The 16,486-nt window shown below is 49.2% G+C and overlaps 1 protein-coding gene and 1 long non-coding RNA gene across 2 annotated transcripts in view; both read right to left on the reverse strand.

The window, feature by feature from the left end:
* The window catches only part of USP33 (ubiquitin specific peptidase 33), a 56,103-nt gene extending 47,842 nt beyond the window's left edge, over nt 1–8,261 (reverse strand). The window contains exon 1 of the mRNA XM_069102250.1: nt 8,139–8,261. The gene's annotated coding sequence lies outside the window, so the exon portion shown is untranslated. The remainder of the gene's footprint in view (nt 1–8,138) is intronic.
* A 4,788-nt stretch (nt 8,262–13,049) lies between these two features.
* LOC138172458 (uncharacterized) overlaps nt 13,050–16,486 on the reverse strand; it is a 36,117-nt gene continuing 32,680 nt past the window's right edge. Inside the window, exon 2 of the long non-coding RNA XR_011171121.1 lies at nt 13,050–13,788. This is a non-coding gene — a long non-coding RNA (uncharacterized lncRNA). The remainder of the gene's footprint in view (nt 13,789–16,486) is intronic.

The following is a 16,486-nucleotide window of genomic DNA, read 5'->3' on the forward strand; positions in this document are numbered from 1 at the left end:
TCCATTGGGGAATGGCTGAACAAATAGCAGTATCTTATTATAATAAAATACTATTGTGCTGTAAGAAATTATGAGCATGAAGGAGTCAGAAAAATCTGGAAAGACTTATGTGAACTGATGCAAAGAGAAGTGAGCAGAACCAGTAATAGCAACACTGTACAATGGCCAACTGTGAATGACTTAGCTATTCTCAGCAACACGGTAATCTAAGACATTTCCCAGGGACTCATGATGAAAAATGCTATCCACTTCCAGAGAAAGAACTGACAGAGTTTGAATGCTGACTAAAGCATGCTTTTTAAATTTCATTTTTCTCGGGTTTTTGGTCTGTATTTTCTTTGACAACCTAATATGGAAAGGTTATGCATGCCTGCACAGGTATAATCTATGTCAAACAAACTGTTTGCCTTGGGGGGGGTGGGCTGTGAAGGAGAGAATTTGGAACTCTAATTTAAAAAAAATGAATGCTAAAAATTGATTTTACTCATAATTGGAATTTTTTTTTTGGAAGTTGCTGCCATTTCAGTAGGGGAGAGAACATCAGACCTGCACTTCAGAACAATCTGTTTGGTAGCTCTGTGGACTATGAATGGGAGCAGGAAAGACCTCAGGAGGAAGGTCAATCAGAAATCAGTCAATTCTAGATAGGGACAGGTCATCCGGAAGTAGAGATGAAGGGAGAATTCACAATGGTGAAGGAGAGAAGACAAAGACAGGTCAGGAATCTGACAAAAAGGCAAAGTGGGTCTTAGAGGAGAAAATGACGACTTCAGTCCTAGAGATGCTGAGCTGGAGATGATTCTGGCACAGGCATTTGAAGGGTCCATGATGTGGGTCTGAGGGAAGGGCTGGATGTGGAGCTCTGGGAAGAGGTGGTGACTCACAGGGAGCTCTTAATTTTTAGGCCAGGCTACCAAACACAAGTCCCCAATAACAAAGGTCAAAATTTGCATGTGTGCAATAAAATCTAATAGGAACTATGGCAATGACTCCTTTTAGCTCATAAACATATTAACTTTGTTCTAAATGTCTTCACACATGGCACAATATGAATTTCCCAAACTATGATTTAAAAACAACTATTGCTTTTTCAACACATACTGAATTTCCCAAAGGTCTGTTCATCAACGTGACCCTAGATTCTGACTGGCAGGCTCTGCAGAAGGCCAGGCCTGGAAACTTCTACTAACCTGGAAATACAGCCTCGGCATGGTATCTCTTGTCCCTATGCCCATCAAGAACTAGCCTGGCCGCCTCCCTTAGTCCTATTGGTCAAAAGATGATGGCCTTGGATGTTATGGACACTGGGCACTGCTGCAGTGACTGACAAGAGGTGTAGTGGACTCCTCTGGTGCTCTCTGCCCACTTAGCAGCTCAGCTCTTGGGGCCTGTAACCCAGGAGGTCCTGGCTCCCTCTAAATCCTCAGTAATAGGCTCACCTCTGCCTAAGGGAAGAACACAGCCCAAGAACTAAGTGGAGACAAGAAGAGGGTGAGGAGTAGAGACACTTTCTAGCCCAAAAGTATATTAATTAATAAAATCTTCCTTATATTGCTCTCTCGCCCAACTCTGCCCTTCGGCCCCCCAGGGAACTGTCTCTGTGATAAAAAGCAGCTCCTGAAATCCACGGTGGCCCGGGAAGCTCTATTTGCCTTCCAGGGACCTGGAGAACAAACACCTTGCTTCTTCTGGACCTTTTTTGAAAAACATTTTAAGGAGCATCTTCCTTTTTCACAAACTAAACCCTACACAATGGGATCCTGTCTGCCCCCAAATACTAGAGACAGACAGAGGTAATTCTCAGGAACCTCCCATCAGGCTTCTCAAAGAAGCCAACAGGGCCCCCCAATTTTAGCCCAGGGACTTTTCTTATACATTCTTGGGGAATCAAACTTTTGTTTTATGGGTTGAACCCAAGGCGGATCAATCCCACAGCTGGCTAACACAAGACCATGGGGAAATGGGAAAAGCCTGGAGAAAGGCCAACCACACCCCAGGTAAATTTTTCTATACAAAGCTGATGGGCAGACATACAAACACTATTAATAAGAAGTTGGAAATGGGGAGAAAGCTAATCTACAGGGAAGGCCACCTGAGTCCCTCAAAATGGAATGCAGAGTTGGAGGTCTCCAGGGGAATAAGGCCAATATCAGGTCCTATAACACAGGAACCACCATTGACCAGATCTCTCTGGCTGTGTTCCCAAGCATCCCAATCTCCTTCTCCTCAGACCCTCATTGGGGCTCACTTTCCTGACTACAGGCCAAGGTACTATAGTAAAAATGTTACAGGCCTAGCTGAGGTCACAGGATCACAGCTTGGGGGGAACTTGGCCATGTGGAGAGGAATCCCTCCAGCAAATGCTCACTAAGTGGTCATTTGATCTCTGCTCAGGGGCTGCCACCACATGCCAAAACAGAGAGCCAACTCTGCAAGTCAGGAAGTCTCTGCTGACATGAAGCCTAAAGCTTGACAACTGAAAGCACAGATTCCATTCTGCCTCCCCAGGCAGGGGGTCTTAGCCTCTTTTGTGTCTCAGACCTCCTTTGTAGGCTGACAGATCCCTCCCTGTTAAGACTGAGCTCGAGAACAGCAGGGGTTGCCTTTTGCTTCTTTATGCACCTTTAGTTAGCACTTAGCCCAGTGCCTGGCACACAGTAGGTGCTTAATAAATAGTTACTGATTCATCTCAGAAAAAATAACTTTTTTAAATGCACAATTAAAGAAAACACTAGATTTCAGGGCAGTGAAAAGAAATTTCCCCATTCAAGCTCTGGAGCCCCTGAAAGCCCCACAATCCAAAGGCTCCAGGTTTGGGAGCCTGTTCTAGAACCAAAAAATACCAAACCCACTCTCTCTTCCACAGGAAGGTCATTCAGACTGGGGGGGGGGGGTCAACATTCCAGGTCCTTCCACTGATCGTTGTGAGCCTGGCACTCAAAGCTCTTGCCCATGCCTTGTGCTGCCCTCTTCTGAGTTCGTTATAAAGCATCTACTATATGCCACCAGGCACTGAGGGTACAAAAAAACCAAAGGGTTTCTGGCCTCCATTAGCTGCCTATGGGGTAGGGAGAGAAATGGGTCCATCAACCATTTTCATACAAAATACAGAAGAGGTCATTTCGAGGGAGCAGTACCATGGAGGGGAAGAGCAAGCTCAGGCTGGGCTCTGAGAGTCACCAGGGTTTCTAAGACCTGGGCTGAGGTATCCAGAACTGACCACACCATGGCCCTGGGTCTGGAAGGCTGCCTTCTCACCCTGCTAACTCCCAAGGTTCACTGACAACATCTGCTCACCTGACCCCCTGCCGTTCCTGTACTTGTGAAGTTAATTGAGGACCGAGTGTAAGATCTTGGAAACTTCTCTCTTTCCTGGAAGCCCAGGTGCCTGCAGAGAAGCCCCACTCCTGGGGCAATGAGGAGGCCGGAATATTACAGGGATATTAGGGTGGCGGTTGATTAAAAAGTCTGGGCTCAGGAACACAAGCCTCACTTTGAGAGGACAACCGATTTCAGCCCAATATAAGCAGCTCACCAGCGTGAGCCAGGCTGACGTGACTCCCTCGAAGCTCTCTCAAGACAAGGTGAGCCTTCCCTTCCACAGGTGCTTGTCTGCACATCTCAACAACCGAATCCCGGAGTGGCGCCAATTGTGTGCCTTAGGAAGACAAAAGCTGGACTTCTAACTACAGTCTTTTTCACATTCAGGCCCTCTTTGAGCGAGACTCACCCTACTTCAAAAACCCGCCCTAGTCCAACAGAGCCCAAGAGGATTCTGGGCATCTTGGGGCCCACTCAATCCCAGGGTCTCTGATACTTATTATAAAGAGTTAGAACAAAGGGTGAAAAGGCATGGCTTCCTCCCCCTATACAGGGATGGTCCCAGAACAGGACTGACCCGGAGCCAAACTCCCCAGTCAACTTGATAGCATTCACTTTCCTTGACAGAGAAGTCAAGTCTGCCTGCAGGGATTAGGTACCTGCTAAGTGTTGGGGAAACAAAGAGAAAGAAGAGCCGATCCCTGCCCTCAAGGAGCTAACAATCAGATTGGGAAGACCACACACCAAAGGTAGTGGAAAGGCAGGCATGGGGGGTGAGGAGGGCTCAGGAGGGGCTGGCAGGGATGACATGTGTGAGCTGAACCTATATCCCCCGGTGAGGAGGGCAGGGCAAGGAGAAGCAGGGACATCTCAGCAGCATCTCACAAGGAGGACAAAGGGCATCCTGGATCCCGAGCACAAGAGCCACGGAAAAGTGGATGAATATTTATGAAAGGCTTCCGGTCCACCACTGGAGCTCCCAGCACCCAGGAATCACAGGGCCTCTCCTCTGCCCACTGTTTCCCTTTGTCTCTATCTCCAGGGCCTGGCAGAGTCCTCGGCACACAGGAAGGGCTTAATAAATGCACACCAACTGGGGTTGGTGGAGGGACCCTGGTAGCCTCACCTTAGGTGACCCAATGCCTGAGGTTCCTGGGGGTGACCTAGGGAAATGCCCCTAAAAGGAGAGGAGTGAGGAATCATAGCTCAGGCTGCCTCCTACAGGAGGGCTATGGGGTACCCAGTCTGGATTGAGAGCTGAGAAGAGACAAGGACAAACACACTCCAAAAATCTGTCACCAAAGCGGGCTCCCCCTCCCCCAAGAAGATGGGTCAAAGGGCCCCCAAGCCCTTCTCAGGGGTCCTCTGTATGAAACGCACACAGTCTTCAGGAAGCACTGGTGGGTGTCAACCTCGGGGCCAGAGAGAATGAAAAGCCCACCAATATCTAAGTGCCAAGGCCCAGAGTGGGAAGAGAACCCAGAGCGTGGGGAAGGCCTCCTCTGAGGGGTTACTAAGTCAAAGGCCTAGAGATCCCCAGGGCAGAGGTGAAGAAGAAAACATGCCAGGCATGGAGGGCAGCCTATACAAAGGAATGAGCTGAAGGGTCATAATGCCACAAAGCACTGGGCCTGGAGTCAGGAAGACCTGAGTTCCAATCCAGCCTCCTGGCCCAGGTCTGCCTCAATTTTCCCATCTGTAAAATGGAGATAATATAGCACCTACCTCACAGCGTTAAAAGCTTAAACCACTGTATAATGGGCTTTGTGGTTGTGGCCATGGTGGCCCCCATTAATATGCCCTGGGGAACAGTAAGCAAGCTAGAACTTTGGCTGGAACTTTAAACATGTGAAAGAAGCCTGGAAAAGAGGGCAGAGTCAAATGATGCCAAGCACAGGCATGGGTACATTCCCCTAATGACAAAAGGGAACCACTGAGCCTTCTGAAAAGTGCAAGGGCATTTTGGGAAGGTTCTGATTGTCAGCTAGTTTTCTCCACCCCTTGGGCCTGAAAGGGCCAGCCCTCCCCTCAAAACTGGGGCTCATTAACCCTTCAATAATATCTCCGCCCCACCCCAGACTACTGGAAAGTGACAGGCCTGAGATGTCCAGTCTGGGCCCCCCAAACCAGACAATCCTGGGTCCAGATGACAGGAAAAGGTCACTGTGTGAGAACTGGAAAAAGCAAGTACAGAAATGAGCATTATGGGCAATGCCACTGAGCTGTGACCCCATGAGCAGCCCCCATACATGAAAGCGGAGTCTCATTGCAACAGGGTGGGTGATTTAGGTCAGTCCCATTGCTCCAAGTCTCCCTTTTTCTGCCTCTGCTGCTTCTCGTTAGGGCAGAAGCATCAAAGACCAGAGCAAAACAAACCCTGAAATTCAGTGTGATCTAGCTGGGCAGGGGCATGAGGTATAAAACCCCGGAAGGGAGGGAGGGAGGGAGGGAGGGAGAGAGGAAGGAAGGAAGGAAGGAAGGAAGGGAAGATCTATTTTCAGTATAATGAAGAAAACACAGCACCCAAGTAGTCCTAAAAGTCACCAGTCACCAAAGAAGGCCATGTGCCTGATCACACCAAGAGACAGGTGAATCTGTCCGCCAAAGACAGGCTCCCAGCCACAGGCCCACCAGCAAGCACTTGATGATAAAGCACCCAGGCTGTGTTTGGCACTGTGCTAGGCGCCAGGCACATTCCAGAAGAGAAGACAACTTTACCAAAGAATCTTTATTCAAACTCCCCAATCTGAAATGGTCCCTTGGCCTTTGGTCAAGTCTGTCCTGACAGGAGACACAGGCATGTGTCCCCAAAGTGCCACTAGTCTGGAAGCTCAAAGGGAACAAACCCTTAAATCACGGGAGAAGAATTAATAAAAGCTATCAGATGTCTATCTTCTCTTGAAGAGGGTGCAAATCTGGAAGAGATTCACTTAAACTCCTAGGTGACCCCACCTAGGAGCTGTTCTAATTCTCCACTAATTAGAGAAATGAACATTAAAATAAGTCTGACCGCTAGTGTGTCATCCACTAGACTGGCAAAGGCAGTCTGCAACGATCAAAGGCAACACCGGCAGAGAAGGAAACTGGCGGCTGACACCACAAGCCATCAGTGGGTCCCACCAGTCCTAGGAGTTCACGGAGAGAAGACAGATGGAGAAAAGCCCTACTCGGGCCTGCCTATCTAGCCACAGCTGGCACTTCTGAGAGCCACTGACTGGGCAGTCTGGGGAGCATCTACCTGGAATCCCCATCCTCAGGGAGGGCTCCCTACCAGCCTTCCAACAGACAAGACAGCTTCCATTTGGACACAAAGCAAAAGAATGGTTTTTGCTTACTGAGCCATTTCGTCCTCTGCCAAATGCAGGGTGTCTTCTACAAGACGTTACAGCGCCCTCCGGGCATTTTTTTTTTTTTTTACTGTTTTCATTCCAATAAGGGCAGTGAAATGTTATCTAAGGAGAGGCTGGATGACCCCTTATTGTCCAGGGAACTCAGGCTCCTCAGGGGTTTTGCCTTCCAACTCTAGGACTCCCTGTGATGTCAGTTTTTGCCTAGGCTGGCCCTTTGACTGAGAAGGAGGGACAGCAGCTCTAAAAGTCGTGGTAACAATGACAATCGCTAGCTAGCACTCGTGAAGACCATTACGGTTTGTAAAGATTTGATCTTCACAACAATCCTGGAAACTAGGTGCTGTTACTGTCCCAGCTTACTGATGAGGAAACTGAGGCAAACAAGGTGAAGTGCCTGCCTCAGGCTCACACAGCTAGCAAGTGTCTGGGGCCAGGGTTGATCTCCCCAAGAAGTGTCTCCCTGACTCCCCAAGCCTTGGGTGCTATGTTCACTCTTTCGCTGGTTGTAAAACACAGCCATACAGAGTCTGAGTTGTTTCTTAGGGGGAGAACTGCACCCCAGACTCGTGATTTAATTAGGAGAGACCCGCCCAAGTCCGGAAGCACACAGCGGACAGGAGGCTTGGCCGCAGCTCTTCCAGCATCCCTTACGTTCCATTTCTCTGTGAGCCAAAAGGGACTGGAGGCTCGGTTATCACCAGCCGGGCTCCCCCAACCCTCCACTTGCCGCCTCTCTGGAGGGTGGATCGTGCGATCGGTCCAAGACCCCGTGTTCCAGGCTATGAGGACTGCCTCCTCCTCTCTCGGTGCTCCCCACTTTCTCGCCTCTGTGTTGGAAATGATCTCTTACTCAAGTTACGCGTGTCCTTCACAGCTTCAGAAACACCCGGGAGGACTTCGGGGCGCACGCGGAATGAGGCGAGCAGAACCAGCGCGCTGTGCGCAGGAACAGACACCGCAGCGGCGACGCGCCCGGAGGGCCCTCCGCGGACAGCGGGGCCCCGGCGCACGAACACCCACCCACGTTTTCTTTTGCGTGAGCCTTCTCAAGGAGGGAGGGGAAGCGAGAGGGAAGGAATCTCAAGCTCCAAGTGTCTTAAGCGGTCGCTACAAAACTGCCTCCGCCAAGTGCACTGCGCCGCGGACCTTCTCCTGGACACGGCTCCCCGCAGGCGGGCCGCGGCTCCCCAGGGCCCGCCCCACCCACACGCCCCAGCCCAGATCCGCAGTGCTCCAGGACAAGTGCGGCCGGCCTCTCCTCCTCGGGGTCCCCGGGACTCCCACGCAGGGCGCCGCGGGGACCCCGCCCCCTCGGGCCATCCCTGGGAGACCGGGGGGAGGGGCCTTCCGCCCTCGCACACAACAGGCGCTCAATAGGTGCTCGAGCGGCCGAGGCCGGGCTGCGGCGCCCCCCCCCCCCCCCCGCGGCCAGGGGGGCCCCGGCGCCCCCCCCCCCCCCCCCCTCACCAGTCACGGTCACGGCCACGGCCTGGGCTCGGCGCCGCGGGAGCGAGCGCTCGTCCCACCCCGGCTCCGGGCCGCCGCCGCCGCCGCCGCCGCCGCGGCCCCGCCTCCAGCGCCGGCCACGGCCCACGGCCCTTGGCCCTCGCCGGGGCCCACGTCTCGTCTCGCCGCGTTGCGTCCCGTCGTCGCCGCCGCCGCCGCGCCTGCCTCCTTCCGGGGCCGCGGGCCCAGCCGGGAAAGGCGGGGCGGGGAAGGGAGGGCCGGGGGAGGGGGCGGAGGGAACAGGGAGGGAACAGGGAAGGGAAAGGAGATGGAGAGTGAAGGGGTAGGGGGAAAGGGGAGGAGGGGAAGGGGAGCGAGCCCCGCCCCCCGGCTGGTGGGCAGGCGCACACGGGCCCGAGGGGAGGAGGGGGGAGGGGAAGAGGGACTGAGCCCCGCCCCCGGGCTGGTGCACACGGCCAGTGGGAAGGAGGCGGGGTCAGAAGAGGGGAACGAGCCCCGCCCCCTGACAGGCAGGTGCACGTGGCTCAGAGCTGAGAGCGGGGAGGAGAGAAGGGAGCCGAGTCCCGAGGGGCGGGGCTCTGGAGGGGGCGGGGCACGGGGTCCCGCTCCCTCCCCCTCGGTCTGCAGTTGGCCCTCAGAGGTTACGGTGAGCTCCTGGAGGTTAGGAAGCGTCTGGCCTGTCTTTGGGTCGCCAACATTGCCCGCCAGCCGTCCCGAGGTGGGGACATTCCGGGAGCCTCCCCCACCCTTTGCTCTGACGCCTCCTGGCCGCCTGGACACGTCCCCCCCGCCTCTGCGCAAAGGGCCTTGGTCCGCCGGCGATCCTGATCTCAGGGGAGAGTGTGCCGGGACCAAAGTCAACGCCCATCAGTAGGAGAGGGCCTAGGCCGGGACCCACCCACTGTGGTCCACGGGGATGCTGCCGCGGAATTGGGGTTAGGAGCTCAGAGAGGATACCGGCCCGACGACTGCGACAAGGCGAGCGCAAAGGGCGGCCGGCACCAAAACCCCAAATGGAAGGCGACCAGTGGACCTCTTGGTGGAAGACCCTGGTCCCGAGCTCTCCTCTCCCCAAAAACACTGTGTGTGGCAGGGGATAGCTCTCGGAGAAGGGGAGAGGAAGGGACGTGTGGGACACTGTGGCGCCCTAAGACAGAAAATAGCCATAGAAACTGATGTTTAAAAAATGCTACAGCGATGATTTCAGAAAGACCTGGAAAGACTTACATGAGCTGATGCAAAGTGAAGTGAGCAGCACCAGGGCGGCATTGTTCCAAGGTCGACTGGGACGAGCTCAGCTTAATAATGCAGGGATTCGAGACAATTCCAAGGGCTCATAGTGGAAAATGCTGTCCACCCCGCAGAGGAAGAACTGATCGAGTCTAAACACAGAATCAGACTATTTTTCACTTTATTTTGTTGTGGAGGGTTTTTTTTTTTTTTTTGGTCCGTTTTCTAATGACTAATAGAAATATGACTCATATGGAAATTTTTTGCATGACTGCACATGTATAACCTATATCAAACTGCTTGCCCACTCAGAGAGGAGGGAAGAGGAAGGGAAGAAGAAAATGTGGTACTCCAAAATTTTTTTTTAAATGTTAAAACATCTTTATGTGTAATTGGGGAAAAACAAAATATTATTAAAAAGGAAGAAGAAAAAATCTGATGCTAATCTGGGTCCTGAAGTTCTCTCCTCAGTCCTCCAGACATCAATTATGAGCTAGCAGCAAAGCCCAGCTCTCATAAAAGGGACTTGGGGGTGCGGGGGTGAATCTAATGCAAGGAGACCTCCCAGGCCTTTCAAGGCCACTGACATTCACCCTCAGAGTCCTAGGGGCACCCCAAGGCTTGGGGTATTCCTTTTCTAAATCTGATGGCTGGAGCCCCTATTCACTGGAGGTGTGCAAGCAAGAGACAAGTTCCCTGGGTCCATTTAACATTGGTTAAATGTTAAACAGTGTTAAACATTTTAAATTAAAAATTGTTTAAATGTTAAACAAATGTTCAACAACTTCACTTAGCTTTGACAAAGGGATAGTTGCTTGAAAGATACAGCAAGAAGGGGGGTTGCAGGTTTCCCCAGTACCTCGGGGGAAGCACTCTGCCCCATCCCAAGGAGAGCTGGCTTATCCATAGAAGGGTTACTGCACTGCATTGGTCCCCTATCTTCATGTCCCTGGTCAGGGATGTCAGTTCCCTGGTCAGGACCTCATAGCTGCATCCCCCAGCGTAGACTCTACTCCTGGACCTTCACTAGCTCAGGCCATGTCTTCACCTAGGAGGAAAGAGCAAACACCTACATCTGCCTTCAGGGGTCACATGGTTGGAGAGGGCTCAGGAATCAACCTTGGCCATCATCTGTCCCCCAGACAGAGGAACATGAAGTCCACCTGGTGCCTTGGGAGTTTGATGCAGCCAAAGCCAGCCCAAGGGGCTCCAGCTCACCCACTAGGTTCGATGCATATTTCTTGTGGGAACACCATGAGCTGGGTGCTCCACCTGCACTCATAAGTATTGGCTTCCTCGGCCAGTTCCCTTGCTGGCTTCCAGCTGGCTCAGACTGAGACGTCAGTTCCCTTCACAGAAAGACAATGGCAGAGCTGACATTTCTCCTACTCTTGTTAAGAGCTCTTTATCAGATGCACAACAGTAAAAACAATCCTGATCCATCGAATCTGATGAGTCAACCAAAAAATAATGGGCAATGATCAAAGCTATTTGAGGTGGGATCGATGGAGGCAATCATTAAAAATGAATCTCACCCAGGTGTGGAATGTTCCTGGAGATCTTAGCTAAGGAGAGTCCAAAGCTATCTCCCTTAGTAACACATTGAAAAATGAACGTTTTGTAGCCATTGAAGAAGACCTGTAAAAACTCTTATCTGTATACTTCTAAAAAAAAAATAAACTTGGGGAAAAATTCTTCACCTGTTTAAAAATATTCCTGGCAAAAAAAGAAAATCTTCATTTGTTAAAAAAAAACAAACAAACAAAAATGCAACAGGACAAACCTGTGGATGGACTAAAGAATGAGCTATCATTCCTCCCTATGGAGCATGTCCTCCAGAACCTGGGTGTTGCGGGGGAGGGGGAATGAAGAACCGTAATAATAAACCCCTGTAAAATAGAAGAAATAAATGAAGATATAATATGATAAATCCAACACCCCTGAAATATTCTCCTGGACTTTGAGCTGTAGGCAAAAACCTGCAGAAACCATTTCTGTTGCTTCCCAATTATTCTGACTGCAAGCATTCATCTGCTTGGAGAATGAAATGTCTGCACGGACCAAGTGCTTTCAACCCCAAGCACACATCCATCTTCTAGTTTGAAGTCCCAATGGCAGGGATTTTTGAAGGAGGAATATTCTAGAGTCTAAACTGAGCAGCCCAGAGGTTAGGTGACAGATGAGTTAACAGGGTGCTTCATTAAATGGGATAACAGTTCACTGTTGGACAATCATTTTCTTTAAACCACTCATCCCTTCTTTGAGCACTCCCTCCAAGGTCTCTCCTTGCCAGCTGGCCAAAGGTGAAATTAAGTGAAGTAACTTAAGTAATCCATTAACTGAAGTCATCAAAGAGGCATCTAAGGTTTGACCTTTATCCTAACACTTTCAGGGCACGGGGAAAGACAAAGCTGTTCTTAGATCAGTCTGTCAGGGAGTCCTGGCTCCTCTGTGGTCATGGAATTGATGGTTGAGATGGAGGGTTCCCTTTCAGATTATTCCCGAGGCTTCAAGATACTTCATAATTAGCATAAATTTTAGCCATGACAATTTCATATGGAATAAAAACTTTCATTAGCTATTGGGGATTATTTTCCATATTAATGAGATTTAATTATTTAATGAGATTTCCTGTGTGTCTCCTATGTCTTCCGATGACATCTCGTTTATGCTAATTAAATAAAATGTTGCTGAAAATTTCATTTGTTGAAAATATGCATAGTTAATGAGATTGCCTGTGTGTCCAGACTTTGCGGATACCCTGTAAAATAATTTTAAAGTGCTTTCTTAATATTGCTAAAATTATACTGGTGGCTCTGGTGGCACAGTGGAGAGAGCATTGATCCCCAGACTCAGGAAGACCTGAGTTCCAGTGTGGCCTCTGACACTTGGTACTTAATAGCTGTGTGACCCTAGGCAAGTCACTTGACCCCAACTGCCTTGGGGGGGGAAAAAAGGTAGGGGCAGGGAGAATTGGTTGGCTGGTGGGTTGTTGTCCTTTGTTCTCACTATGTTGGGGTCAAGTTACAATGTGTCCCACTGTGGCCAGTCAGACCAACATGAGCTTGGAATTCTCTACTGCAAGCCCAGCCCAAGTAGTCTGTGTAACATTCGGAGCGGAGAGGTCTCTAAATGTGCACATCTGGTGCTTCTTTTGAGCTGCTGCAGCTCTGCTTTGCTCAAAGCACAGCCCCTTCTTCAATGAGGGCGTGCCATGCTGGGCAGTCCTGTGATCCTGGGCCAGTGTCTCTCATGTCACACAATCAGTTCCAAAGCTCTTGAGAGTGTCCTTGTATCACTTCTTCTGACCCTTAAGTGAGTACTTGCCCTGTGTGAGTTCTTCATAAAATAGTCTTTTAGGCAGACATCCAGTTGGCATTGGAACAATGTGGCCAGCCCATCCGAGCTGTGCTCTCTGCCGTAGAGTGTGAATGCTTGGCAGTTTAGTTCAGTGAGGATCTCAGTGTCTGGGGAGGTATCTTGTCAGGTGAGTTTCAGAATCTTCCTACGACAATTCCAGTGGAAGCAATTCAGTCTCCTGGCCTGGTGCCGGTAGACTGTCCAGTTTTTACAGGCACACAACAATGAGGTCAGCACTGTATGTGCTGCAGATGGTTTTCAGCCATGTCGATTTTCAGTCTGGTAGTGTAATATAATACCAAGCAAAGGCAACTTCCCAGGTTCAAAATACCAGCATAGGTGCTCTCTATTTTATTCAGTAACAAACCCAGAACAGAGAAGATCAAAACATGACATCATTCAAAATACAGCATTTACTAAGTGTGATTAAATCATCTCCAAGGCCTACCCCACCCCAGGACTTTCCAATCATTCAATCAATTACAAAGTCTCTGTTCCAAATACTTCTCCACCCCTAGGCTATACCTTAATTAAGTCCACCACAAAGCCCCTCTTCTCAAATGGAGATTAGTTTCCAAACATAAGTAAAATACATTCATTTGCTCAACCATAGAACACAAAAAGGTCAAAAGTTCCCCACCCCTGGATCACAATTGAATCTACCCCAGAGTTACATCAAGTTTAAACACAGCACTTAATACCCAAATGGAGGTCTTTTCTTCATCTTGACACGAGGCAAGTTCTCAGCAATCTTAGTTCCTGGAGAGACAAGGCTTAGCAAGGCCATAAGATACATTGCCAGTCCCTTCATGAATTTATCCTCTGTCTGTAGAACAGTCCTAGAACCCCTGAACACATTAGCAAAGCCCTCTCCCAGGATTTCTGTAAACATACAACAAGAAAATCCTTCTTCAGGGCTTCTGAACCAACAGAAAGGCTCCCAGACCCCTGCAACAACAGCACTGTCCTTCACCAGTGGACAGTATTCATTCTGTCTGCCGGACAGTCTCCAGACCCCTGCAACAACAGTACTGTCCCTCACCAGTGGACAGTATTCACTCTCTGTCTGCAGGACAGTCTCAGGCCTTCTTAACCAAATGCCAGGTTCCAGGACTTCTTCAACAGGACAGTCTTTCACCAGTGGACAAATCTGGCAAAAGAACATCAAAACAGACAGACAAAGTACCAGCAAAACAGCCATATCTCCTCAGTCCTTGGCAGCTCAGGGGGCAGGTCTCAAAAGTCCAGGGCAATTCAAAGCGGCCACCAGCAATCTCTTAGTCTCTCCCTCTCCACGAGGTGCTGCTTCCAAAAAGAACTTCCGCCTCTCTCTTGTCTCTCCAAATCTACATCACCAGCTCCTTCCACTTCAGGACTTTCTTTTCACATCAACAAGCCCATCCCACAGGTGGGATTAACAAACTCTGGGTTTTAATACAATCAATTTGAAAACCAAGCCAATACAGGGGAATCTTTAATTGCCATTACTATCACAGGTAGTCAGTCTAATACCTCTTCTCTCCCTACTTTGCTTCTGAGTCTCCCGAACACTGCTCAGGCATTACGTGTACCGACCTCATAATCTATATGAACATCCCTGGAAAGTATACTGCCAAGATAAGTGAACATATCTACGGCATTCAGTATTTCTCCACTTGCTGTAACCGCTGCTTTCATGTATGGGTGGTGTGGGGCTGGCTAGTGGAAATGTTCATTAGAAGTGTTCATTGTTAGGCCAAAATGAACACAGGCAGCAGAGAATCAATCCTCATTCTGCTGCATCTCAGCTGCACTGAGTACATGGTCATCTGCAAACAAAGTCAAACACCAACTCTTCTTCTACTTTAGCCTTGGCTTGTAACCTTCTCAAATTAAATAATTTAGAGTCACTTGGTAACTGACCTTGATGCTGTTTTTGTCCTCATTGAAGGCCTCTGACAACATGGGCTGAAAACACCCCACTAAAAAGCATGGGAGCATAACTGGCCATGTAACCTTGAGCAAGTTACTCAACCCCAATTGCTTTAAAAAAAATAATAAAATAAAAATAAAAAGCATGGGAGCAAGCACACAGCCTGCTTCACTCCATTAGTGGTTAGGGAAGCACGACAACAGCATCCATTAGCCAAAACCCAGGCAAGCATGCTGTCCTGGCACTGACAACCAATACTGATGAACTTCTCTAGGCAACCTAATTGTTCCCTGATCTTCCGCAAACCCTCACAACTGGCAGCATCAAAGCCTTGGTCAGATCTACAAGCGTTGTGTCCAGACCTCTGCTCTGCTCCTGACTTCTCTCCTGGAGTCATCGGGCAACAGACACCCATTGACCATTCCTCGGCCCTTCCTGAAGCCTCACTGGCTTTCAGGGAGATGACCAGATAGGAGGACTCTGGCAAGAATCTTGCCAGCAGTGACGAAGAAAAAGACCCCCTCTGTGATTGTCACAGGACAACCTATTTCCTTTCCCTTTATAGAGATGGACAATGGAGGTGCCCTTGGACTCCTAGTGGGTGACCTCCTCTTGCCGTGTAACCCGGAGCATTTCAGTCAGCTTCTGTAGGAGCCAGGCAGAGCTGGGCAAGTGTGGTATTAATGCAAAACTGGGTAGAGATCAAACTCTTTGCCTATTTTATAACATAAGAAACTCTAGCTTCCCCTCCCGCAAAAGGAATGATACAAAGAGAAGCAGCTTGGCGTAGTAGATAAGAAGATGGCTTATGAAGCAGGGAGGCCTGAGTTCGAGTGGCTGTGTGGCCCTGATCCAGTCACTGTGTCACTCTCCAAGACTGTAACTTGCAAAGTGGTTGCAAATGTATATTCATACACATTGGGAGAGGGAGTTTCGCTCTATCGTTGAAATCCCAGGTCTAGTCAAAGTCCCGTCCAACCATTTAGATGTTAAATATCAGTGGACAGCATTCCTCTGTAAATATAAAATGTGTTGGAGGATGAATTAAGAATCATAACCCCATAACATACTGTATATAGGAAACATTTTCTGTCATGGCAAAATAGGTGCGTAGCTCTAAACAGTGAACTTGGACTGAACTGCATCCTGGGGACAGATAGTCAGGATGCCCTAAGTTCAAATCCAGCCTCAGACCCTGGCAATGCACTTCACCTCTGTCTGCCTCAATTTCCTCAACTGTAAAATTGGGATCATAATGGCAGCTCCATCCCAAGGCAGTCATGAGCACCAGGTGAGATAATATTTGTGAATATTTGCAGATCTTAAAGTGGTCTCTAATTGCTAGCTGGCCAAGATGGTGGACCGAAGATGGCAACCCAGCTGAACTTCCCAACATTCCACTCCAAACCACTCTAAAAGAACTCCTCAGGTCAAACTTTGGAGTGGCAGAGGCAGTGACAAAAGGCAAGGGCAAGAAATTTTTCTCAAGTAAGGAAACTTAGGAGGTAGGCAGGAGAGATCTGTATTAAGAGAGATAAACAAGCATATTGTGCTTATCATGGATTAAGAAAATCTATCAATTTGGGATATTTGTTCACTAAACTTATTTTTAAAACTTCAGAAGATTTTATAATGCTATAAAATAAAATATAATCATGAAATAAAATTAATTGATAGATTTCAACATAATCCTAACATCTTGTTTATAACAAATCCAAAAATCCAAGTAAAAAAGAAGTTACAAATCTGAACAATATTGCCAAGATTGTACAGTATTTAACTGGCAGAGCCTCCAGATGGTTGAACTCCCAAGGGGAAGAAGAAAAGCTTCAAGTTAGAAATGCAG

The sequence above is a fragment of the Petaurus breviceps genome, unplaced genomic scaffold (genome assembly GCF_028583685.1).
Source record: "Petaurus breviceps papuanus isolate PSGF00001 unplaced genomic scaffold, PetGlider_PUasm1.0 545, whole genome shotgun sequence".
Taxonomy (NCBI): Eukaryota; Metazoa; Chordata; class Mammalia; order Diprotodontia; family Petauridae; genus Petaurus; species Petaurus breviceps.